The 20,000-nt window shown below is 36.9% G+C and overlaps 1 pseudogene across 7 annotated transcripts in view; it reads left to right on the top strand.

Annotated features, from left to right (window-relative positions):
• Positions 1 to 20,000, top strand: part of LOC144964657 (cAMP-dependent protein kinase type II regulatory subunit pseudogene) — a 148,817-nt pseudogene that overhangs the window by 77,050 nt on the left and 51,767 nt on the right. For 2 of the 7 annotated variants that reach the window (XR_013643903.1, XR_013643902.1), the window contains exons 3-4: positions 8,382 to 8,404; positions 8,861 to 9,007. The exons of the other annotated variants lie outside the window; for them this stretch is intronic. The product of XR_013643903.1 is annotated as a cAMP-dependent protein kinase type II regulatory subunit pseudogene, transcript variant X7 (transcript). The remainder of the gene's footprint in view (positions 1 to 8,381; positions 8,405 to 8,860; positions 9,008 to 20,000) is intronic. 7 annotated transcript variants of the gene reach the window in all.

Below are 20,000 nucleotides of genomic sequence, written 5' to 3'. Positions count from 1 at the left end.
CTTAATGATTATGATATGATATGATATGATATGATATGATATGATATGATATGATTGTCTGTTTTACTCTATAGAAACAGGGATAAACTTCGGCTCCATTAGCTGAAGGACTACTTCTAATTATATTTACTGACACACTCCTGCATCGTTTTACAAAGGGGAAGACACTCTAACGTATCAGCAATAACTGCTTTTCCCATGCAAATCCTAAAAATCCAAAATTTGCATGTAGACCCAATAAGCTTTGGACAAAGCAATTGTGCATATTCTCTCTCTCTCTCTCTCTTTCTCTCTCTCTCTCTCTCTCTCTCTCTCTCTCTCCCTCCCTCTCTCTCTCTCTTTCTCTCTCTCCCCCCCTCTCTCTCTCTCCCTCTCTCCCTCTCTCTCTCAAACACATACACACACATTCACACACCCACCCAACACACACACACACACACACAAAACAAATTTACACATACACTAAGAAACACTAACTTTAGATAAGTAAATTTACGGAAAGGGCTTCAAATCTGTCATGCACTAACAAAAGAGATTTTTAGGTTTTGACAAGAAAAAAATAGACCCAGCTTTATCCCTCACATTATAAAAGATCCACTAGGAAGTTCTATAACTTATGATAATAACAAGAAATGAAGTGAGTAGGAAAGTGCCAGAAGACAACAGAGAATAAAAACTTCTCAGCGGCGATAGAGGCTCGAACCCGCGACCTTACTGGTACAACTCTGCATTTTATGACGTAAGAACGAGTCTAATCGTAGCCATTGTTATGTTATAGCCTGACACTGAATTCCAAAAGGACTGGCAGTTTGACGTCATTATTTGGTTTTTGCACCGCCTAGTGAGTTGTCGTTAGTAGAGCTCATGGAAACAAGTTATTTCATTGGTTGAACTATTGAATACAACTCACGACTTGTTTTCTTTTGTGGCAAAAGACTGGCATTTTGACGTCATTTTTTGGTCAGTGTCAGGCCATAACTTTACGAAGGCCACGGTGTCGGGCCATAACTTTACGAAGGCCACGGTGTGAGGCCATAACTTTACGAAGGCCACGGTGTCGGGCCATAACTTTACGAAGGCCACGGTGTCAGGCCATAACTTTACGAAGGCCACGGTGTCAGGCCATAACTTTACGAAGGCCACGGTGTCAGGCCATAACTTTACGAAGGCCACGGTCTAATCCGACACTTTTTAGATGTCCCAGATGTGACATTTATTTCTTTAAAACTGGGGAACGTCTTAAGCAAACGATAAATGAAGAAAATAGTTTCTGGCGAAAATGAAAAAAAAAATGTTTAGTATAGCACTATATCGACCATACTCTAAAAAAAGGAGCTTTTAAATTTTGGCCAGAAAACACGTCTTTCAAATATAGATAGTTCGAAGATGACGTCACTCAGGTCTTTGTTATTGTTTTTTGCCATCCGCGTTTATGAGTAATGCTCACTGAACTGTATTAACCTGACTATAAACGTTCATGGATACACACAATTTTGTGTGTTGGTCCGTTATACTTCCGGATGGCAATGTTATGAGCTTCTTTTGCTTGTTTGCTTGTTTGTTGCTTTAGGTCTCTTCCAACACAATTGAGTTTATATGAGAGACCGCTGAAACAAAAAAACAAGCAATCTAACAAAAAGAGTACAAATGTAAATCAAAATCATAACCTAAAGATATCATAAGCTAAATTATAAATAACCAAGAACAAACAGGCAGAAGATTTACAGAAAAAAAAATATCCCCTGTCAAAAATACAATCACAAACCAAAGAAGGAGGAAAGGCTAGTAAAGAGAAGAAGAAACGACATCACTATCGGATCGTACACCCATGCGAACATCATAGGTATATGATTCAAGGGTGATGCTCCCATCCAACCACCCGCTATGAGCTTCTTAGCCAAGCGCATACTATATATAGATAGATTATAATGACCCTGATCTTCTAAGAAACTCACAAACTTTGGACTTAAAAAAGATTTCAACGAAATCCCAGTTTGATAGTTTTTGTCAAGTTGGGATCATTTTAATCGGTCACAATTTGAAGGACGAGTTTTCTGGCCAAACGTTTAAAAATGTGTGGGATTTTCTTTTGGTGAACAGCAGGATAGTAGTTTATTATGGCGGACCTTCCTTTCATGATACATCAAACATAACAAGATTAAATCATTGCGTGAATAACATGTCCCCTGAAAACGCTTGATTTCATACAACACATCCTGGTAGCCCCATTGACTATCATAAAAACAACATCTATAGATATGTAAGTATTATGCTTTCTAGATGGTAATAAGATTTAATTTTATATCTCTCCGTCCTTGCTGCGATTATACTCGATTATTATTATTATTATTATTATTATTATTATTATTATTATTATTATTATTATTATTATTATTATTATTATTATTATTATTATTATTATTATTATTATTAATAATAATAATAATGATAATAATAATAACAATAATGATAATGATAATGATGATGATATAATAATAATAATAATAATAATAATAATAATAATAATAATAATAATAATAATAATAATAATAATAATAATAATAATAATAATGATAATAATAATATTAATGATGATGATGATGATGATGATGATGATGATGATGATGATGATGATGATGATGGTGATGATGATGATGATGATGATGATGATGATGATGATGATGATGATGATGATGATATTAATAATAATAATCTATTAGCTTCTGCTACTAAATAGACAGAATGCTCTGAGCACATTACAATTGCGGTACAAATTGTAAAAAAAATAATATATATATCTCCATAATTTTATTGAAATTGTTCAATAAAGATGAGGATGTCTAGAAATATATTCCTCAACCTTGGACTCACTAGAGAATAAAAATAACTGCTCGACTTGGACAATGAGGAACTTCAAATCAGTTTGTTGTTTTTGCTTTGTACCCAGGGAGGCATTGGGTTCCATTTTGCCGCCGTGATGTCGTGTGACGTTGTTTTAAATCGCCTCGATCTAGTTCATTTGTTGTGTTTAACTGCGGCTGACGCCTTTATTACTTAACTCTTGTCTTTACTTGGAAGAGACCCTTTCTTTTAAATTCCCCTAAGGAATCAATAAATAATGTTTTTTTTTTCTTTTACTATATTTTTAATCGAATCTTTGATATTACTCTACATGCGAAAACAGTAAGATTTACGCCAGTTTGTATAACCGAATAGCTACATTAAAACGTTTGATTGGAATATAACCGAGTCCTGTTGTTAAGGGGTTAATATAAAACGACTATACATAATATATAGACGTCAAAACTATCAATATTAAACCGGGTCATGTTGATAACTAGTTTTTGATCTTATTATTTTCCTTCTGCACCATCTCTCTCTCACTCTCTCTCTCTCTCTCTTTCTCTCTCTCTCTCTCTGTCTCTCTCTCTCTCTCTCTCTCTCTCTCTCTCTCTCTCTCTCTCACACACACACACACGTCATTTAATTATTTATCTACCTAAATATTTACGATACAACTTTTCAGTCAATTGCTTTAAACTATAAAACGCCCAATAGTTGAAAAACATAAGGATATGACCTTCTGCAAGAGACAACTCATGTTGAGCCCATTGAGCATGCTGATGTGGTGAAAATGTTCTTATTTAATTTTGTTCTTATTCATATATCCTTGATTTCTTGCTTTTGATAGGTTCGGATCCATACTTAAAATTATATCTCAGACTTATGACCCAGCTTCTTGCCGCGATTTGATCACCCCGATATTATATACCATCAAATTATGGTCCATTCATACGGAACACCAACTTTACGTACATTTTGTGCATGATGTAACACAAGCGTGTAGCTAATGATTCTCGTTTGTCACATAGAGCCGTTGGTCTAGTCACCGTGAAATAGTACGATAAGGCTTCTATAGTATTGGATAGCTACTGATTGCATCCTTGGGGAAGATAGCTCCACACTCCTATTCGCATGGCTGGTTAAGTATTGGAAAGTGTTTAAGGTTGTTTTATTTTGGTCTTTTTTGATTTAAAATGTACAAGTTGGCAATCAAATCAAAACAAACACACAAACAAACAAACCCAAGATGAATAAACCAATAAATTGATAAATACATGAATGAATGAATGAATGAATGATTATATATATATATATATATATATATATATATATATATATATATATATATATGTATGTAAATATATATATATATATATATATATATATATATATATATATATATATATATATATATATATATATATATATAGTATGCAGATGACGTCACTCAGGTCTTTGTTATTGTTTTTTGCCATCCGCGTTAATGAGTAATGCTTACTGAACTGTATTAACCTGACTATTAACGTACATGGATACACACTGTTTTGTGTGTTGGTCGGTTATACTTCCGGATGGCAAAGTTATGAGCTTCTCAGTCAAGCGCATACTATCTATAAATCAAAATAACAAACCAACAAACATCAATGAAGCCTCTCAAAAAGTAATTCCTCCATCTAGGGCGCTCGGGTTGTCTCTTATTACAAGTCTCGGGTTTAATTAAGAAACTTTGACGAGATGAGGTTCATTTTAATAAATCGATATGAAAGTTGACGAAGTTTGCCAGTACTGAGTGAATGCATTTCCCGCCCAATTCAGTCCCTTGATTGGTGACAATATAAGAATTGGATTCAATAGTCTGATGTCAGGTCCGCCCAGCAACGAGCAGCTTGGTTCTAAACACAGAAAATCAGTACTTTTTATTCACTTTAGGACATTTTCAAATGTCATGTGATCAGATTGTATAAAAGCCAAAACATGATAAGATTTATAATGTTTTTTTCCTCTGAATACACTTTTATGCTCGTCGGAGAAGTATTTCATAAGGGTGCCCGCCATTGTTCCGATAGTTTAGAACAAGTTACTATGTTACTATGTGTCATTACGAGGGATGTGACGTCACGACTGTTGTCAACCCTATTAAACGGGCAGAAAGACGTGGCACTGACATTTAAGCTTGTGCATGAGTTAGTGATTTTTGTTCACTCCCAGACCCATGAAGCCTCGAGAAATGTTGATGAGGCTAAGATGTACTTATAGAAGGAACGAAATTGACGACACTCCGATTTTCGTTTTTGTTTTCAGCCAGCCATTTTATCACTAGATTGTATTAATCAGACAATTAACGTTTCAGGTTACACATTATTTTGTGTGATGGCGGATGTTATGAGTTTTTTTTTTAATAAACACAAAGCATCAATTAATCAGACTATAAATTATAAACGTTCAAGCTGATACACATTTGTGTCTTAGTATGTTATATCCGACTAGCGGATGTTGTGAATTTTTAACTGAGAACATAGCATTAATAATGCTATTCACGAAGTTGGACCGAAGCCTTCTTAACTTAGAGATAGTTCGAAGATGACATCACTCATGTCTTTGTTATTGTTTTTTTTGCCATCCGCGTTCATGAGTAATGCTCACTGAACTGTATTAACCTGACTATAAACGTTCATGGATACACACAGTTTTGTGTGTTGGTCCGTTATACTTCTGGATGGCAATGTTATGAGCTTCTTAGCCAAGCGCATACTATCTATGAGCTTCTTAGCTATCTATAGATAGTATGCGCTTGGCTAAGAAGCTCATAACATTGCCATCCGGAATATAACGGACCAACACACGAAACTATGTGTAACCTTAAACGTTCTTGTCTGGTTATAGGTTTAGTGAGAATTACTCATAAACGCGGATGGCAACAAACAATAACAAAGACCTGAGTGAGGTCAACTTCATTCTATCTATAGTCTGGATAATACAGATTTGTGAGAATTACTCATAAACATGGATGGCAAAAAAAACATTAACAAAGACCTGAGTGACGTCAATTTCGGCTGCCACTAGGACTTGTCTTTTGTCGTCATGTATAGATAAATACACCACCTTGTTGGTTGTCGCGAGTCATGCTCAAGAGGGTGAACAATAGACAATTAGATAGCCACGCCTCTCGGACAGTCGTCGAACTGTAAACAATGGCAGTGATTGGTTGACACAGCAAACTACACATGATTTACTATCGATGGTACCGATCAATCGGACCAACACAGAAATCTATGTGTAAATTCAAACGTTTATAATATGATTAACACAATCGTGTGATAACTAGTCACCCATTTGGCGGTATAAAAAAAACAATAACAATGATTAGAGAGAGGGCGATTTCATTCACGTTATTGTTTTTAAACAACCACCGAGCACTGTGTAGGTGTGTCACAAATTCCATGTTTTGATTGGTCAAAAATCTATTGGTTAATTGAACACACGAACTGTTTTCTTTTCCGGTCATAAACTTTTTTGGTCAGTGTCAGGGTATGAGTTCGCCAACGCAAATTGAAGAATGGGGTCCATCAGGGGTCGGTACTTGCACCAATGTTGTTTAACGTTTACATTAGCGATATGTCGAACACTTCCTCCATGAGGCGGGCTTACGCGGACGACTGGGTACTCGTTACTCAGTGTAAAGTGTGGACCCGTCTCGAGAGCGTACTCAGCGAGGACGTCACCAGACTCAAATCCTACCTCGACAAGTGGTACCTGAAGATGAACACTTCAAAAACCGTGGCCACTGCATTTCACCTATCCAGTGCTTGGTACACTCGCAAACTGAATGTCCTAGTCGGGGACCAGCCACTCCATATGAGCCGCATCCAAAATATTTAGGGGTGACGTTGGATCGCAGCCTTACCTATCGGGTGCATCTCGAAGGGGTTGCCCGGAAGATAGAGAAGCGGAACAGTCTTCTGAGAGAGCTGGCGGGATCGACTTGGGGCGCTACCAAGCGCTCCTGAGAACGTCCGCCCTGGCACTATGCTATTCCACCGCGGAGTATTGCGCTCCAGTGTGGTGTAGAAACAGAAACGTTGAGAAGGTGGATGTAAAACTTCGCAAGTCGATGCACATAGTGTCAGGAACGCTAGCAACAACTCCTAGAGAATGGGGCCCGATAATGGCAGCGATCCAGCCCCCGATGTCCGGAGGGAGACGATTACGGGAAACTGGTTGAGTAAGATCAAAGAGAGAGGGAATGGGGATACCCCTCTGATGCGCATAATGGACGGCTCCCCCGTTTCGAGCCGAAATAAGTCCCGGCAACCCTTGTACGCAGAATCCCTGACTACGTCTAGAGCTGCACATACGAGATGGAAGTCGGTTTGGACGAATTCAATCCCTCGGTGGGGCGGGGACCTACACTCCTCTAAGATTGGTGAGAAGTTGCCAGGCTTTGATACCAGTAAGAGGAGACACTGGGTAGCTGCGAATCGGCTCCGGTCGAGGAGCTGCCTAACGGCAAGTGCGTTACATCGGTGGGGTCTAACTTCCTGTCCAATATGTCCACGCTGTGGGCAAGAACCCGAGACCAATTCAATCCCTCGTGGGGGCGGGGACGTAACCTCCTCTCAGCTTGGTGAAAAGTTGCCAGTCTTTGATACCAGTAAGAGGAGACACTGGGTGACTGCGAATCGGCTTCGGTCGAGGAGCTGCCTCACGGACAGTGCGCTTCATCGCTGGGGTCTTTCTACCTGTCCAACATGTACCCGCTGTGGGCAAGAACCTGAGACGGCAGAGCATCTAGTCGAACGGTGTGTTGTGACGATGCTACCCGGCGGGTATGCGACAGTGCACGAATGCGGACCAGACTTTGCTGATTGGGTCGATCGTCATAACATAGTTGTGTGAAAACCATACGAGGCTGCTGCTGCTCTGCCAACGCAAAGGCTACGGTCGGTATGCAGCTAAGTGACAGATTCATCGGAAATTGTATTTTCCTAATACGTCGAAAATGACATATTACATTTTATGTTCGTGATGTTTTTCATTACTTCTGGTCTCGTTCTCGTCATAATAGCACTTTTTTATGTATTTCTCCCTCTAGAGAAACATAGTTACAAAAAAAATCGATTATAAAATGCTGTTCATTCCCACACCCGCCACCATTTTTTAAACCCTTTACATGCGTAGGTCGATTTTATTCCAACTTGATATAATGCCTCAATGTTGTCGCCAAAATAGATCTGTAACTAATGAATAGAGGTGCCTAAATGAGTCAATAAAATGGTAAATTGTACCCTTTATCTTTATCTCCATAGATCTGTAACTAATGAATAGAGGTGCCTAAATGAGTCAATAAAATGGTAAATTGTACCCTTTATCTTTATCTCCATAGATCTGTAACTAATGAATAGAGGTGCCTAAATGAGTCAATAAATTGGTAAATTGTACCCTTTATCTTTATCTCCATAGATCTGTAACTAATGAATAGAGGTGCCTAAATGAGTCAATAAATTGGTAAATTGTACCCTTTATCTTTATCTCCATAGATCTGTAACTAATGAATAGAGGTGCCTAAATGAGTCAATCAAGTGGTAAATTGGACCCTTTATCTTTATCTCCATAGATCTGTAACTAATGAATAGAGGTGCCTAAATGAGTCAATAAAATGGTAAATTGTACCCTTTATCTTTATCTCCATAAATTTGTAACTAATAGCAATGTGAATCAGGAGATGTGTCACATGAAAACAGGACAACAATAATATCAGTTTCTCAGGTAGCCAAAGTAGGACTCCAATTATCATGGCACCAAACGTTTGGATGGGAGAGAGAGAGGGGGAGAGAGAGAGAGAGAGAGAGAGAGAGAGAGAGAGAGAGAGAGAGAGAGAGAGAGAGAGAGAGAGAGAGAGAGAGAGAGAGAGAGAGGGAGAGAGAGAGAGAGAGGGAGAGAGAGAGGGAGAGGGAGAGGGAGAGGGAGAGAGAGAGAGAGAGAGAGGGAGAGGGGTTGGGGGGGGGGGGGGGGCAAGACCTGCAAGCTGACAGATATTACTTCCCTTGGATTATTCATAGAATTGTTGGGAAATATCTGCGCCCTTTTCTCAGCCGACACGTTGAGGCAATCTAAAAACGTCTTTCCTCTGTCTTTCCATCGGCTGAGACACGACACTGAAAATGTGAGAAATAGTTACTGCCATATAAACCAAAAAGAAAAATATTAACAATCTAAAATTGCATTTAAAACTTAGTCCTTCTTTGACCTTGTAATGTTTTATATTGAACCAGTAGTCGCTCTCAATTTTTATTTCTTTAATGTTTTATACTGCTCTCTTTATGAAAATGGTTATGCCTGTAGCAGAGAGTATCTAGATAATTTATCGAAGAAAGAAAATTTGAGTTGAAGAAAATTTACATTACACCTTTGATGGGTTAAAAAAAATAAACGCCCACCACAATCTATTTTTGAAAATTAAAAATCAAATTGCATCTCTTAGAAGTCGACTTTCCTTTAAAAATGTAATCAGGACAGAAAATTAACGTCGCGAGTGAAAGGTGATTGGCGTCAAACAATGACAAAACACGTTTATTTTTTATCGTGGTTTGAAAACATTTCCTTCAAATGTCGATAGACTAATATAGTCCCAAACTTGTCAAAAAGACTCAAACCCAAGACTTTGGAGAAGAAAATTCTCGGTGTTTAGACTTTTTTCACAAGTTGAGGGTCATCTTAATCTACCGATATTTGAAGCAAAAGTTTTCTGATTTCTGGACAAATGGGAAATTGCATTTTGTCGGATTACGCAATATTGGAAACGCTGATTGGTGGAAGGCGGTAATCACGTGACAAGGATTGATGACAGGGCTATGAGAAGTTCATAGAACACAAAGGAGTTGGAAAAATTACGATGGCGTTGAGAGCATTACCTATTATTATTATTATTATTATTATTATTATTATTATTATTATTATTATTATTATTATTATTATTATTATTATTATTATTATTATTGTTATTCTTATTCACCCAATTCTAATGAAATTGGAATCGGCTCAATTTTCTAACCTTCGATTTTCGATCTTTGATCTTTTAGGTTATGAGGTGTTGTCACGTGTTGTGATCCCACCGAGTCAACCCGGAATTATGTCGGGACTTATTGCATAATAATAATGTTCCCTTTATTCACCCTATAGGGGAAATTGTTATCTCGGGTCTCTACAAAGGGAAGGCTGGAATAACCCAGGCGTCAGCCGCAGTGCAGCGCCGCAAATTGAGCTAGTGCAAGGTAACTTGCGGCCGGTGATCGAACTCGGTACCTTCTGGATACGAAGCAAATACCGTACCGCTGAGCCACGCATAGCTGCATACGTACACATAGCTGGCTGATGAGCGTGTAATGCCTTTGTTTATAGGGAATGAGATTAGTGGAAGAGTTGCGTCCCTTGATTGGACGTCACCCATAGTCTGTGACGTCACCGGCAGAAAAGTTATTAGAGAGAGAACGTCTTGTTGGTTGTGCGCATGCGTCTCTCGTCCTCGCGGATTCTCATTCCCTATTGGTTTGCTTTTAATACGTTACTCGTTGGATTTTAACACACTGAATTCCAGCACGCTCTACAATACGGCTTGTTGGAGCTTAGTAACCGAACATTATCCATTTAAAAATAAGTAATTATTTCCCATGACTATAGATAGTATGCGCTTGGCTAAGAAGTTCATAACATTGCCATCCGGAAGTATAATGGACCAACACACAAACTATGTGTAATCATGAACTTTTATAGTCTGGATAATACCGTTTAGTGACTATTACTCAGAAACGTGGATGGCAAAAAACAATAACAAAGACAAGAGTGACGTCAACTTCATTCTATCTATATATGATTTCGGTTCACCCACATTCCAGCACGCTTTTTTTGGCTTCTCACAAGATCGTGGTGGAATCCACCGAGTTCTGTAAATGTTACATACGCGCGCTCTCTCTCTTACATGAGTGAACCTGATATCAAATTAAATACGGATTTTAATGTTAAAATGACCGTTTGAAATTTTAGTTTTTGTCACTGTACAAACTATCCCTGATGTCATCTATGAAACGCGATGTAATGGGTCTCATATGTTAACCATATTATTTCAAATTACCTTAATCACCCTGACTTAACACGGCCTTGAGACTATTGGTAACATTTTTGTGTAGTATTTAGATAGTTGGAGTTATTATTTATTGAGATATCGTGTTTCATGATAATTGGACACTGAAGAGTGATTAGTGTTAAACAGATATAAAAGTTAATTAAGATGATTGTATAATGTGTCTTCAATTGAACCCTTGTGCAAATGAAAGGAGCAATACATGCTCCAAATCTAAAAAAAAACGTCTCGGTTTTTAAATACTTTGATACGTTGAGACTTCATTATTAATGATTGTTGAAAAAAATAAAAGCATATAATTACAGCGTTTGTATGGACTTAACACAGCCCGTAATTCGTATTTTGAAGAAAACGTTTTTTATGAACAATATTTTAATTAACGTGTTTTGATAGTGGTCAGGTTTGTCTCGGCCCTTAACACACATCGGAACGTCGGATTCGTATTTTGAAGCAGACGGTTTAATGAACAATATTATTTTAATTAACGCGTTTTGTTAGTGGTCATGTGATTAGGTTGACGTCTGTGTGTGTGTGTGTGTGGGGGGGGGGGGGGGGGGGGGGAGGGGAATGCAGGTGCGTGCGTGCGTGCGTGCGTGCCTTAATATAAACTATATTAACATAGTTTTGTTTTATAGTTTTGATTTTCTTTATTTGATTTTCATTTGTTTGTTTTTGTTTTTAAAAAAATATTTTGGTAATGGGATGGTATGGAATGAGAGATGACACAGAAAACGAATCAAAACAAAACAAAACAAAAATACTAAAAACAAAAACAAAACAAAAACTAATTGCTTACTAATGATTAATTTCCTGATGACAATATTGATTTTTATTGATTTCTCAAACGTCCAAATTGAATCGATCCCATGCAATCTGCCAACTTTGGTTTTCCAAGCAAATGTCCTGATGTTGTCAGACAAAGGGCAGGTTTAATTTTCTTAATCGGTCTTGGAAAAATAAATATCGACATACGGCAGGTACCGTTTTCGTTAATATGTCTCGTGAATGAAAAAGAATATATATATATATATATATATATATATATATATATATATATATATATATATATATATATATATATATATATATATATATATATATCAAGTAAAAATCCCCGGTATATTGAATTTTTTATAATCGATCTAGAACGGAAAAATAATATATTGATAAATTTATCATGATTTTAGTGCTCTATTCTCCATTTTACAATGCTGTCCACTGACTAAACACCTTTTTCATTTCGGTCAGAAATTGTTTTACTTGAATTATCGAAAATTAAAATGGCTCTTAATTTCTATATGAAGTTTTAAAGATTAGATTTTAAAGACCAGAGGAGTCTCAGGCAATTCTTTTTAAGCTAATTGAAGGTCATCTCGATTCGTCGAAAATTTAAGTGAAAATCTTTGGCTACAAGACGTATTTCAATTAATGATTTTTCTTTTTTTCTTTCTATGCATGGCGGTGTTGTTGGGTGGAGGTAACCATAACGATCGGTGTCAATATCAAATGTACGAGGTGAACGTTAATTAAGATAGCTTCATTGCATATTTATGAGAGTGAAATGAGTGAGGTTCGAAGAAATATCTAATTTTATAATAATTAGAATTTTAATGAAATGAAATATATTAATGAACCCAGTTGGCAGAGCACTCGCTTACAAACTCAAAGAGACCGTGATCGGTGCACGGTGCAGTCAAGATTGTTTTTCTGACACCCCTATCCACCCAGCAGTGATTGGGCAGCTTGGTCTGTTAGATCTGATGGAAAGTACTTTGTGATAGACTTGCATTCTATCCATCTCTTGTTGTTACCAACATAAGTGCCTGCTCCACTCACTTTTCTGAATTAAAAAATAAACCCCATATACCGGAGCATACTCAATGTCTCAATTGTTTCTATGTTATATGTTTGTGTTGAGAATATTCTCTATAAAGCTTAATTGCTGGCCAACTGACTTCGCGGAGGTTGTGTGTGTTGGACCTACGATCTCCAGTAGTCGGTGAGAGAGAGAGAGCTCTAGTAATGAATGACCTGAGTTAGATACGATTTTTTGGGGGGATCGTGGATAGCTCATACGGTAGAGTCACGCTCTCACCGGCTAGGCGGAGTTGTCGTACCAATAAGGTCGCGGGTTCAAACCCCCATCACCGGATTGGTTTAAAAATTGTTCCGTAAACGCAATGTTAAAATTTTGCCAAAGAACATAGAATTACTGGCAAATCTACAAATTATAAAACTGATTTTTACAGATTGACAAACGAATAACTTGCAAACCTATTTTTTGGATTGTTAATAAAATCTTCTAGGGCATACTGATCGGTCATTTTCATAATATACATTTTTACATATTGGCGAGTTTTCTGGCCAGATGCTCATTTGTATTATGAGAAAAGGTGAATAAAGAGCCCTTTCAAACGACTGCTTGGATCGAGAATTTCAGGCCTGAACAAATTTTCGTACTACACCACGACGCCGTTCTTCTTCTTCTTCTTCTTCGTCTTGTGGAAACCTCCAATATTGTCGAGGATCACTCCACAGTTTGTAGTGTTTTACATTTTAAACTTGCTAAAACTCTGCACATAATACTAAAACCACATAGATTAAAAAGTCACGTTGTGAACTCCAGCAATCGCGTGAAGGCATGTTGGCAACCGTTTTCAGCCACTTCAGCTGGGAGGCTATTCCATAGTCGGGCAGTGGAAGGGAAAAACGAATACATGTGGGCGTCTGTTTTTGATGTTGGATGGTTACTCTTGCTGTGTGTCCCCTCGTATTTCTTGTGCCGATATCTTTGATGTCGTTTGGAAGTTTAAGGCACGAATTTTTGTAGTAGATCTTGTGGAACAATTTAAGTTTATCTATCTTTCTTCTCTTTTCCAGAGGTTCAAGGCCAATCCGTTGTGATATTTCAGACGCACTTGAGAAAGGATCGAATGTGTTTGTGATGCGTCTTGCTGTTTTTCTTTGGATGTTTTCTAAGGTGTCGATGTTTTTCTTTGTATATGGGTCCCAAATTGAGCTGCCATACTCCAAAATTGGTCTAACAATAGTTTTAAAAGCAAGGGTTTGAGTTGTGATTGGGCATCTTTTTAAATTGTGGGTGATGTAAGCGCTTGTTTGATTTGCCTTTGAAGCCAGGTGACATATGTGGTCATTCCATTTGAGGTTTTTAGCAAACTCAATGCCAAGGTATTTTGCTGTCTTTACATGTTCCAGGTTTTGACCATGAAGTTGGTATTCAAATGTTATAGGTGCTTTCTTATTTGTGATGGTTAGAACATTGCACTTTGATACGTTAAATTCCATTTGATTTATTGTTTCCCATTCTTGTAATTTAGCTAGATCGTCATTTAGTGTTTTGCAGTCGTCTGTTGTTTTTATCTGATTATATAATGCTGTGTCGTCAGCAAAGAGGCGCACTTTTGACCTTATACCTCCTGGAAGATCGTTTATGTACACTAAAAATAGGACGGGCCCAAGGACTGAGCCCTGAGGTACGCCCGATGTCACCATCCCGATAGTGGAAGTCTCGCCGTCGACAAGAACTTGTTAGGGTGCGATTGTCCAGAAAAGTTGCAATCCATTGTAAGGTTTTGTTCCTGATACCAACGTCATACAATTTCTGGATTAACCGATGGTGAGGGACCTTGTCGAAGGCCTTGGCAAAGTCCAGTAGTACTAGATCAATTTGACCACCTTTATCAATAGCAGCTGACAGATCATGTGTTGATGATAGAAGTTGAGTTTGACATGAGTGGTGCTTCCTAAATCCGTGCTGTTCATCACAAAAAATACTGTTAGTTTCGAGATATTCAGTTATTGAGGATCTCACTAAATGCTCCAACAGTTTGCAGCAAATGCAGGTTAATGAAATTGGACGGTAGTTTTGAGCCCTGCTTCTATTACCTTTCTTGTAGATGGGTTGGACAAGAGCGTGCTTCCAAACAATTGGTATGTCTCCCGTTTCAAGAGAGAGTTTGAACAAATGTGTGAGGGCAGGTGCAAATTCGCTACTCAATATCTTTAAGAGACGGGATGGTATTTTGTCTGGGCCACATGCTTTCTTTGGATCTAGAGTGGCGAGGAGTTTGGAAACGCCCTCTACTGTCACATTGATTTCGGCCATAGTGTTGGAATCGTTTTCTTCGCCTTGTAGTTGTTGAGTGGTAATTTTGCTATGAGCTTTTGAAGCAAAAACAGAGCAGAATTGGTTATTAAGTATGTCTGCTTTTTCCTTTGCATCAGAGTATAATACACGATCATGCTCAAGGGGCGCTATACCAACCGAATCGCACCTCCTACTTTTTATAAATTTCCAGAGCTTTTTGTTTGAGTCTTCACTAACAAGTTCCTTAACATGATTATGATAGGCCTTTCTACTCTCTTTTTGTGTTTCTTTTTTTCAGTCGGGCATAATTGTACCAGTCTTTCTTACTGTTGGACTTTCTCGCTCTGCTCCATGCCTTTTGTTTCCGTCTAGATAATCGTTTGACGGTGGTGTTTATCCATGGTTGGTGAAATTTCCTTGAGCTTTTCTTCGTTGGTACATGTTTGGTCATCATTTTGTTTAGGTGGTCGTTGATGGCAGTCCAAACATCCTCAGTGCTTTCTAGATGTTGATTAATTATGTTTTCACTAAAAAGACGTGTTTCTGTCCGCATTTCGGCGATATTTGCCTTTTTCCAAATAGTAATAGGGTGTGATTTTTTTTGTGATTTTGTTTGCTTTAATAGTGCTTTCCGTGATGAGAATGTCATGGTCACTAATGCCTGGAATGGTTGTACACTTGACAATTAAATTTGGTCGATTTGTGATAAATAAGTCGAGGATATTTGTACCCCTTGTTGGATTTTTGTTTATTTGACTCCTGCCAAAATCTTGCAATTTGTTAATAAATGCTTGGTTTATAAATGAAGGATATTGGTAACTGATTATTTTTTCTTGTTCCCAATTGATATCAGGTAGGTTCAGGTCTCCGCTTAACCAGAGTACATTTTTCGGGTCTAGGCTATCAATACAGCGTGTTATCTCAGTCATTTGTTCCATAGTTGAGTTTGAAGGTGTTCTATACATAGCGCCCACAGTGAGTAGGCCTTGTTCTGTTTTGATATTTACGATCACCGATTCTGATTTTGTTTGGATGTCAAGCTTTATTACTGAGAGGTTCGTTGTTGTTGCAACCAGCACCCCACCATACCTATCTTCTCGGTCTTTCCTGAACACGTTGAAATATGTCTCTGGTGGAAATATTTCACTGTCCTTTATTTCGGAATGTAGCCATGTTTCCGTACCTATGATTATGTCTGGTTATATTTCTGATATCAATTTCCAAAATTCCGGTAGTTTTGGAATTAAACTTTGAAAGTTTATGGTCATAGTTCTCAACATGTTTCTCGGTTCACCATTACGGTCACTGTTAGTTTGCCTGTTTGCTATTTTAAGCGTGTTATGATTTGAGTTGATTTGGTGATTGATTCTTTTTATTTCATTTGGCCTCATATTGACCCTTCTTCCCCCCTTTGTTGTTATTGTCTTATTTTCACAAGCCACGTTCTCATTATGTTTACTTAAGTCCTGCATCTCATCAAAATGATCAGGTGTTGTCATTATGTTTTGTTGATATGTTGATGTGTCGTTTACTATTGGCATGTTGTTGTGAGTGTCGTTGAGTGGTATGTTGATCAGAGACCTTGGGCACCGTTGTGTGTTATGTACTTTGAGTGCTCTATTAGTATGAAAGGGCGGTGGTCTGTGACCTATTTGAATATTTATTTTTCTTCGTTTCCGCACACCACCACGACTTGGTCGTAGCCGCTGGATATTACTGCTATTATTGTTACCGTGATACCAAGACGATTCTGTGTCATTCCAATAAATGTTGTCGTAATAAGGATAAAAATAGGTATGGCACATCGTGACTAAAAATCTTAACGTAAGTGTAAACAATAAATGGCTAGTACAATACTTCAAACAATGGGATCTACACCACTAAAATGTTAATTTATCTAAAAATCCTCTTATGAATTTCTGAGAAATATATATCACAATGTAGAATAAAACTTTATTAAAACGACTGTATAAAAATATTCCAGACTTTTGTTTTAGAAATCAATAAAAATCACACAATTCGGGAGAGAAATAACAACACGGCTGCCGGTTAGGCGAACTACACACTGTTAAATTGTATCAAGTCCAATTGCGTAATCGTATTCATAAATTTTGATCCCAACCACTCCCCCCCCCCCCCCCCCCCCCCCCCAATTATTATATCAGCATCAGCATCTCTTTTTTTTTTTATAAATAGACGGTGGACCGGGTATGTATTGTGAAATGGGTAGGGACAGGATGGGGGCGGGGGTAGGGAAGGCGTTGAGTAAAGGGTGATTCCTATTAATTAAGGGAGAGCAAATATAGTGTTATTGTTCGAATCGTTGCCATAGGCAGAAATTGTGGTGAGAACTTTGGTATCCATTCCCAGGCCATACCCCTATGTCAATATTATGATACAAGTCAATAACAAAATACAACGGTTCTTCAATTTTGACCGCAAACGTTTACTCTAAATATGTCACGCCGCGTCAATCTGGTAGCTTTTCGGAATGAACCAGAAAGAGAATATTTGGTTTACAATAATAATAATAGTAATAATAATAATAAAAATAATAATAATAATAATAATAATAATAATAATAATAATAATAATATAATAATAATATAATAATAATTATGATAATGGTGATGATGATGTGATGATGATGATGATGATGATGATGATAATAATAATAATAACCATAATAATAATAATAATAATAATAATAATAATAATAATAATAATAATAATAATAATAAATAATAATAATAATACATAAAATTTAGCTTTATATAGAGCAATATCCACTAAAAGTGATCAGAGCGCTTTATAATAATAATAATAATAATAATAATAATAATAATAATAATATAATAATAATAATAATAATAATAATAATAATAATAATAATAATAATAATAATAATAATAATAATAATAATAGTAATAAGAGTGAGCATATATGCACGAAAGAGAAATATGAGGAGAGAGAGAGGGAGAGGAGATGAGAAGATGAGAGAGAGAGAGAGAGAGAGAGATAGATAGATAGATAATAGAGAGAGAGAGAGAGAGAGAGAGAGAGAGAGAGAGAGAGAGAGAGAGAGAGAGAGAGAGGGATTAGTTTTGGACTGACACAAGTTGGATGTCAGCGTGGCTCAGAGGTACGGTCTTTGCTTTGTACCCGAAAGGTACAGAGTTCGATCACCGTCGCTGCGCTGTGTGGCCTTGAGCAAGTTCCCTCGCCCTAGCTAAATGTGCGGTACTGCATGCAGCCTGGGTTATTCCAGGCTTCCCTTGGAATATATCCTAGAGAAAAAAAATCAGCTATGGAATGAATAACGGGACTTTGATTTATTTTCTTTTTTTTTTTCAGTATAGTTAAATGAGGCTCTCCCTTCCCTTGTAATCAAATCGAATTGATTGGCGAGGGTATGTTGATTTTATCCAATCAGTTTTGAATTCTCCTCATTGATGATTATCAGGTCACAGTATTCTTGTTGTTCATTTCATGCTATTAAAGGTGTAAATATTCATAGGCTAGAATTTGATTTTGTGAGTTTGGGGCAATGAACAAGACAGGCACTTATTTCAGATGAAATGTGCCTGGTCCAAAATCATATAAAGATGTAAACCATCTTATTAAAGCTATTCTATCCACTATAGGACACACTATTTAAGTCTACTTAAGAAATTAAGGAACAGGCACCTGTGTAAGATAACGATCTGCACAAGTGTGTATGAAAGGTGCCAGTCAAAGCAAAAAACAAAAAAAAATATTTTTTGGGACGGTATTTTTCTTGTGTTTTTCTTTCTTGCGTTGTCTGGCACCTTTCATACACACTTGTTCAGATCTTTAATTAACATTTGGATTTTAATGTTTCGAAATGTAAAGTATTACATATAGGAAAAAATAATCCATGTCATAATTATTTTACCGATACTTCTATGTCAAATCTACTTTCCGTTGTGCCTTATGAAAAGGATGTGGGAGTTACTTTTGATTCACATTTGAATTTTGATTTACATATTGATAATTGTGTAAGCCGTGCAAACAAAATGATGGGAATAATATATAGAACCATTATAAGTCTTGATAAAACCACATTTTTATATTTGTATAAATCGCTCGTTCGACCAATTCTAGAATACGGAAATTGCATCTGGAGCCCATTATATAAAAGACAATCTATTAGTATTGAAAGTGTACAAAGGAGAGCTACCAAAAAAATTTATACAATACAGTATTTATCTTATAAGGAAAGGTTAGAATTTCTTGACTTACCCAGTTTGAAATATAGAAGAATTCGTGGGGATTTAATTCAGGTTTATAGATTGGTACATGGTCTGGATAGGATAGACTTTTCTGATTTTTTTTCATATTCTAATATTACTTTTACTAGAGGGGACAAGTTTAAGATTTTTGTCTCTAGATGCAAAACAAATATAAGACAAAACTGGTTCGGTATTCGTATTGTTCAGAAATGGAACAGTTTGAAATTTGAAACAAAGAATGCAAAATCTATGGATTATTTCAAGGTGTTAGTAGACAGGGAATTATATGATGGGAGATTTATATATGACGAATAATACTTGTTTGCTCTGCTGTTGACATGGCTTTCAATCTTGTATGTATATATTATGCATTATTATATTATTATGGTTATCTTCTATACGCGTGTGTATGTGTGTGTGTGTGTGTGTGTGTGTGTGTGTGTGTGTGTGTTGTGTGTGCGCTTTGCATGTCACGGTTAAAGATATATGTTTGTACACCACATGAGTACATTTAAGTTGAAATACTATCTTTACCACGTGTATCGTTATTGTAATATTTAATCAATAGATTTATGGCATTACTAATTAATATTAAGGGCATTCAAAGGATCTTATCCTATTTTGCCCTATACCACATGTTATGTTAACAGTCTACACT

Source organism: Berghia stephanieae, chromosome 2 (genome assembly GCF_034508935.2).
Source record: "Berghia stephanieae isolate SIO BIC M18660-M18661 chromosome 2, UCSD_Bste_1.3, whole genome shotgun sequence".
NCBI classification, from domain to species: domain Eukaryota; kingdom Metazoa; phylum Mollusca; class Gastropoda; order Nudibranchia; family Aeolidiidae; genus Berghia; species Berghia stephanieae.
The sequence above is the reverse complement of the archived record's forward strand: the minus strand, read 5'-3'. Positions and strand labels throughout refer to the sequence as shown.